Source organism: Adiantum capillus-veneris, chromosome 10, assembly GCF_014529385.1.
Source record: "Adiantum capillus-veneris isolate H3 chromosome 10, ASM1452938v2, whole genome shotgun sequence".
NCBI classification, from domain to species: Eukaryota; Viridiplantae; Streptophyta; class Polypodiopsida; order Polypodiales; family Pteridaceae; genus Adiantum; species Adiantum capillus-veneris.
The window spans coordinates 68027808-68035427 of record NC_140940.1 but is presented as its reverse complement, the minus strand read 5'-3'; positions in this window follow the sequence as shown (position 1 = coordinate 68035427).

Sequence of the window (7620 nt, the reverse complement as noted above, 5' to 3'; positions counted from 1 at the left end):
TTTTGTCCACATATGTGCTATATGTCAACATCAAAGTTTCTATCTTGGAATGCACTTGGAGGTGAATATGTCTATCTAGAGTTGTCCAAAAAAGCATTGCCCTTGACACAGTCACTATTGTTTCATGTACTCTCTCCATGTGATCACTCAATTACTTTGGACAACTCAATTACTCATGTGGATCATGTTTAACACAATGACCATCATCGCGTCAATTATGCCTATTGCAATTTCCATCATCCTTTCTTCTGCAACTTCTACCATGTCCACTATCGTGTTGGTTTTGCTATCATGTCTATCGTCACCACTTCTTCTGTTTTGTTCCTCTTTGTTCAACTTTAGCCTTATGCTCAAGCTGCTCTTCTACTCTTTTGCCCTTGACACAGTCACTATTGTTTCATGTACTCTCGCCATGTGATCACTCAATTACTCATGTGGATCATGTCTAACACAATGACCATCATCGCGTCAATCATGCCTACTGCAATTTCCATCATCTTCTCTTCTGCACCTTCTACCATGATGTCCACTATCGTTTTGGCTTTTGCTATCATGTCTACCGTCACCACTTCTTCTGTGTTGTTCCTCTTTGTTCAACTTTAGCCTTATGCTCAAGCTGCTCTTTTGCAAATCTTTGATCCCCCTCGTCGAGGATAGCAAGCGTGTTGGTACTTGGGGGGGGGGGGGGGGGGGGGGGGGGGGAGAGAGAGAGAGAGGCCACCGAAGGCAGCCGACCATGCTAAATTTGCGAGGAGCAAGAGGCTTGAGGGTAACAAGGGCCATGCCGCTGCCGAAGACGGCGCCGTTTTACTAGTATTATATGAAGCAGCTTAAATTTTTCAAGGAAGGAGAGGGCATCCATGTGTCGCACTTTGGTTCTTTCAAAAACGAACTTAAGAAACATCTATACTATATATAATGCAGCTTAATTTTTTTGAGGAAGGAGAGGGTCTCCACGTGTCGACTCCTCCAAGCCTTGACTGCAACATTTCAGCCTTACGTCAACTCTTGGCAGGCCGTGTGTGTGTGTGTGTGTGTGTGTGTGTGTGTGTGTGTGTGTGTGTGTGTGTGTGTGTGTGTGTGTGTGTGTGTGTGTGTGTGTGAGAGAGAGAGAGAGAGAGAGAGAGAGAGAGCCTGAGAGAGAGAGAGAGAGAGAGAAAGACTTTGCAAGATTGCAGCCTTTCCACCCCCACGTCAACTCTTTGTAGGCATCCAACAATGTGTATTCACTGTCGCTAGAGAGGGAGAGAGAGACGTACGATTGTACATGCGCATAGCATGTGTGTGTGTGTGATAGATCTCTCTCTCTCTCTCTCTCTCTATATATATATATATATATATATAGAGAGAGAGAGAGAGAGAGAGAGAGAGGTTATCATAATGGGTTGCGCCAACATTGCATGTGTGTGTGTGTGTGTGTGTGTGTGTGAGAGAGAGAGAGAGAGAGAGAGAGAGAGAGCTCTGTGGTGTCGAGGAAGCTCTAGGTTGTTTTAAGCAGATGCGAAGGGATCGCCTTTCTTCACATGCGCTCATTGGGCTGCGCCAACATTGCGTGCACATGTGTGTGTGTGTGTGTGTTTGAGAGAGAGAGAGAGAGAGAGAGAGAGAGAGAGAGAGAGAGAGAGAGAGAGAGAGAGAGAGAGAGAGAGAGAGAGCTATGTGGCAAGAAAGCTCTAGGCTGTTTTCAGCAAATGCGAATTAGAGATGGGCATTCTTCAAATTCTCTCTCTGACTTAACTTGCAGCAGCATGAGCCATGAAGAGTCAAGACTGTCAAAATCTCTTAGAAGCACCGAAAGTATACAGTTTGGTGTGTGTTACGTGGATATGAAGATAATTCTTTAAAATATGAGAGGTTCTTCGCACATGAGAGAGACTCTTTGAAAATTAAATTACCTCTAGACCCATCAGGGCTAGAAAAATACGTTTTTCATAACCGACGAAAATAAGAGCAAACTTGAAATTCCTCCGATTTTTAGGTCAAAATTTGAAGCTTTTGCCAGTAATTTCACTAAAACTTGTGAGAATCTTCCGGTTTTCTTCAAGGCAGCTCAAAATATAATCATGATTTTATGATTTCAGCCGGTTAAAATACATTGGACCTTACATAGAGATCATCTACTTCAAGTCTTTCAATCATTATGAGATCACGAGTTAGTGATTAATGCGAAGAAAAGTGAATTTTTCTTACTAGAGATACACTTTTTGGGACACATTGTGTCAGCAACAGGAGTGCAAATGGATCCGGCCAAGATAGAGACTATCCGTGATTGGCCCGATTTGAAGAATGTCCATGAAGTTAGAAGCTCAAACTTCATGCGTGGAAATTAGGATGTCTATTTACTTCTATGCATGTGTCGAGGAAGGAGTGATACCTCTATCTGGATTATTTATACTATTTTTTGTAGTCAATTTGCATCGAAAACAATGTACTTGCTCTTGCCCAACCTCTGTCATACCCACTACAAGAGATGTAGCCCATGCACAACATTTTAGCCATCACTCAAGTGTCTCCAAGAACCCCAAGCATGTTGTTACTATTGTATAAATTTTGTGGCCACTGATTGCAAACTCTTGCTCCTACCCACCATGTTCCTCCTGCACTCTTCCATTCCTCTCCCTTTAATTTGTCACTTGCCTAAGAATTTCGGCCGATGTAGCATCACTACCAACTATAAGCTTTGCTTTTGCCATCTATTTCATCTATGGTTGTGCCCTATGTTTTTACTTTCTTCGATGATAAAGTTTCTACTCCATCATTTTACTGGTGGAGGCTCATCAAATTGTCATAAGGGAAGTTTGTCATGGGACTACCTACTACCAACTACGGATCCATATTCAAGCAAGCCGACGTAGGAGCAAATAAAGGAAAGTGGGGAAAGAGGGGTGGGTGGGTGGCGGGACAGGGGGGGAGTAGCATCGGAGATTTCCACATGCCAAGCCTCTCCCTCTCCTTAGTGTGTTGTCACTTCTACCCCCATCATGCCTTTCAACTCTGCCAATTTGGACAAAGTTAGAAAAAGAATCCCTCTACCCCACCTCTAGGGTGAGAGAAGAGGAATTTGTACATGTTCTAAATCACTTGAGTTGATCTACATATAGACAAAGTCTAAAGGACAATGAGGCATGATTTTCAGATTGGCCCAACCTTTTCCTTTTGTGCAGCATCATTGCTGGACGCAATAGGAGTCCCACTCATGTGGGACAAAAGGCACATCAAGTTCTTGATGAGTTTTTTTCTCAAAATATCATCTCTTGGAATGCGTTGATTGTAGGATGTGCCTAACATGGTTGTGGCTCAGAAGGTCTAGGCTATTTTTACCAAATGCAAAGGGAAGGCCTTCCACCAAAAGCAATCGCCTATGCTTGCACCTTAAAGACCTAAGAGCCACCATGCACGCTTCGCAATGGTGAGTAGAAGCGATGGGGAAAATCCAAAGATCAGAAATCATTGCAACGTGCAAATGCACCCTAATTACCTATCCATCGACCGACTGAACATGTGTTTGGCTTATGCATTTGATCAATGAGAGAGGAAGTGGTTGTAATTTTTTAGTATTCTTTTACATTGCAATACCTACCGTGTGTCGAAATATTATGCAAACCAAACATTGCTTACTACACGATCTACAATGAAATTAATGCAAACCATACCATTGCCTCTTGAATGCCCTATATCTCTCTATAACGCATGCGCGCGTGAACACACACACACACACACACACACACACACACACACACACACACACGAAGCCTGAAGGGAATGTGTGACATTGAGGAGTATACCAAGAGACCTTTAAGATCTATCCGAGGAGTCTTGAACTCAAGATGAGAACACTAAGAGAGAGAGAGAGAGAGAGAGAGAGAGAGAGAGAGAGAGAGAGAGAGAGAGAGAGAGAGAGGTCTCAATGGTAGCTATCACTGGCTTCAACTCAAGACAACTTGCAATGCCTAGACACGAAGGAAAACATGGACCATCACAAGCATAATCAGAGGCCTTGGGTGATTGATGGGTATTTACCCTCTCTCTCTCTCTCTCTCTCTCTCTCTCTCTCTCTCTCTCTCTCTCTCTCCCCCCCCAACACACACACACACACGAAGCCTGAAGGGAATGTGTGACATCGAGGAGTATGCCGAGATACCTTTAATTTAAGATCTATCCAATGAGTCTTCAACTCAACACGAGGACACTAAGAACACTTTAACAAGACCTCATATTCTGAATGCAATAGGACCAATCCCACGAATTCCTAGAGGTCAAGCAGTTTTGAAATGAAGACTAAGACATTAAGAGCACTCCACTAAGACCTCACATTTTTTAATGCAATAGGACCAGTCCCAAGAGACATCAAAGATCTATTCAACAAGTTTTGCAATGAAGACTAGGACATTAGGAACACTCTAGCAAGATCTCAAAGTGTTAATGGCATACGAATGGAATACCTAAAGATCTTTTCGACAAGTCTTAAAATGACAACTTAGATATTAGGAACACTCCAACAAGATATCAAAGTCTAGATACTCAAGTATGAAATGGGATAACCTAGAGAGAGAGAGAGAGAGAGAGAGAGAGAGAGAGAGAGAGAGAGAGAGAGAGCGAGAGCGAGAATGCAAGTGGGTGTTGCATTGGCAAAGGAAAGAAGAAGAAGAAAAAGGAGAATTTAAAACATTTCATGAGCAATCCTAGGAGACCTCCAAGATCAAAATGATTCTTGATCAAAGAGAGGAGAGGGCGTGGTTGCAAATGGACATGCCCCGATTGGCAAGAGCGTGTTGGGGCTTGGCCTGAAAAATCAAGTACCTAACATAGAAACCACAAAGAATTATTGTATCTTGGTCTATCAAGGAGCATGTGGAGGGCAAGAGGAGAGTAGCTACACCTTTAGAGTTGTTAAATCTTTCCCTAGAAAAATAAAATAGAGTGCTAATTCAAAATGTAAATTTACATTTGGTTTGATTAGAATGTGAGGAATAGTTACAATGTATGAGTTGTAAGCCCTTGCCATAAAGTAAGCCATAAAGAATTATTGTATCTTGGTTTATCAAGGAGCATTTGGAGGGCAGGAGGAGAGTAGCTACATCTTTAGAGTTGTTAATCTTTCACTAGAAAAATAAAATAGAGTGCTAATTCAAAATGAAAATTTACATTTGGTTTGATTAGAATGTGAAGAATAGTTACAATGTATGAGTTGTAAGCCCTTGCCATAAAGTAAGTAGCTAGAGCAATAATTGATGCACTATTGTATCAAAGGGCTACAAAAGCTCAAAAGAGAATCACATGCATTTACATGTCATTGTGGAATAAAAGAGAGCAAGGTCACCATGATTGAGGTGTACCTTCTTGTTAACGGCAACCTGCAGGTCACATACTAGTCTATTTTGAAATGCAAAAGTAAAGGGTAGAAAATGAAAAGGCTTAGTTTTGAGTTTGGTTAGGGGAAAAAGTCAAAAACTAAGTACTCTATCTATATTTATATTATTTATAGACTTTGCCAAGGCTATGGAGTTTCATCCCAACCCTCAAATTTGAAAGGTGACTACTTTTGTTTTACAAAACAAAGGGTTGCAGTTCTACTTTGCATTTTGAAGGCCATAAAGAACTCCACTTTCCTTTCTACACAAATGCACACTTAACACTTCAATTTATACTCCAGCTACAAAAAATGTCAAGCTTTTGAAGCTTTCACCCATCATATAACGTTGAACTAAAATCTTACGTCAAAATTTAAAGAATTGATGATATTTGTACTAAAATTTGTAAAATTTTTGTTGACTTTCCTTAAGGCAAGCTTGGAATCTAACTGGAAATTTACAATTTTAGTGCCAAAAATACACTAAACATTGGTTTACTGTAAACATTGGGAATCTTAAATAGCCCCAAAATGGAAGAACATGATGGACGTAGAAAGGCCAAATGCCTAGTACGTCCACGATCACTCTCTCACCACTCCAATTACACGCCATGCAAAGAGAGGAGGGACAACCTTATTGAAAATTTATTACACTTAGCCCTTAAATTTATACTTGAGCTTCAAAAAATGTCGAGCTTTTGAAGCTTTCACCCATCATATAATGTTGAACTAAAATCTTACACTTGGCACCTCTATGTATCATTGTCTTTTTGGCCCTGAGAATGTGTACATTGCACGTTGTAGCTTTGCACAAAGGGCCGTAGTCGGATGGTCTTGGAGTCGAATTGACACTACCTACACCAACAATAGCGTGTTGAGGCTATGTGTGTGTACGTGTGTGTGTGTGTGTGTGTGTGTGAGAGAGAGAGAGAGAGAGAGAGAGAGAGAGAGAGAGAGAGGTCTCGAATATGGCTTGCCAAAATAAATTTTCCAATCAAAGAAATTTTAAAATAAATAAGGCAAAATAAAACTCTTTTGAATTTTAGGTCGAAATTTAAAGAATTGATGATATTTGCACTAAAACTTGCAAAATTTTTGTCAACTTTCTTTAAGGCAAGCTTGAAATCTAACTGGAAATTCACAATTTTAGTGTCAAAAATACACTAAACCTTGGTTTTTTGTAAACATTGGGAATCTGAAATAGCCCCAAAATGGAAGAACATGACGGACATAGAAAAGCCAAATGCTCAATACATCCACGAGCACTCTCTCACCACTCCGAGTACAAGGAGGGACACACTTATTAAAATTTGTTACACCCTCGCATGGGACACCGATGTGTGTGTGTGTGTGTGTGTGTGTGTGAGAGAGAGAGAGAGAGAGAGAGAGAGAGAGATGAGCCCTGGAGGCATCCATGTGTTATTTAAAGGGTGACTCTACTTTTCCTTATGAAAGCCATAAAGAAACTTTAGCCCTCTCATTTGATGGTTGACTCTACTTTGATATTTTATCTTTAAGAGCTTCAAGAAATTTGAGTGCTCCACGTTTCTACGCATCTGCGCGCGCGCGCGAGAGAGAGAGAGAGAGAGAGAGAGAGAGAGAGAGAGAGAGAGAGAGAATATTTCAACCCTCTATACTATATATGAAGGAGAGGGCATCCATGTGTAAGACTTTGATTCATTTCAAAAAAGAACATAAGAAACATCTATTTCAAAATGCAAAAGCGAAGGGTAGAAAATGAAAAGGCTGAGTTTTGAGTTCTCGTTCTAGCAAAAAGTTAAAAACTGAGTACTCTATTTATATTAATATTATTTCAAGGCTATGGAGTTTCACCCAAATCCTCAAATTTGAAAGGGGACTACTTTTGTTTTACAAAACCAAGAGTGGCAGTTCTACTTTGCATTTTAAAGGCTATAAAGAATTCCCCTTTCCTTTCTACACAAATGCACACTTAGCTCTTGAATTTATACTCAGGCTACAAAAAATATCAAGTTTTTGGAGTTTTTACTCATCATATAACGTTGAACTAAAATCTTACACTTGGCACCTCTATGTATCATTGTCTTTTTGGCCCCGAGAATGTGCACACTGCATGTTGTAGCTTTGCACAAAAGAGGGCCATAGTCGGATGGTCTTGGAGTCGAATTGGCACTACCTACACTTAATGTGGAACAACAACAGCGTGTTGAGATTGTGTGTGTGTGTGTGTGTGTGTGTGTGTGAGAGAGAGAGAGAGAGAGAGAGGTCTTGAATATGGGTTACCACACATA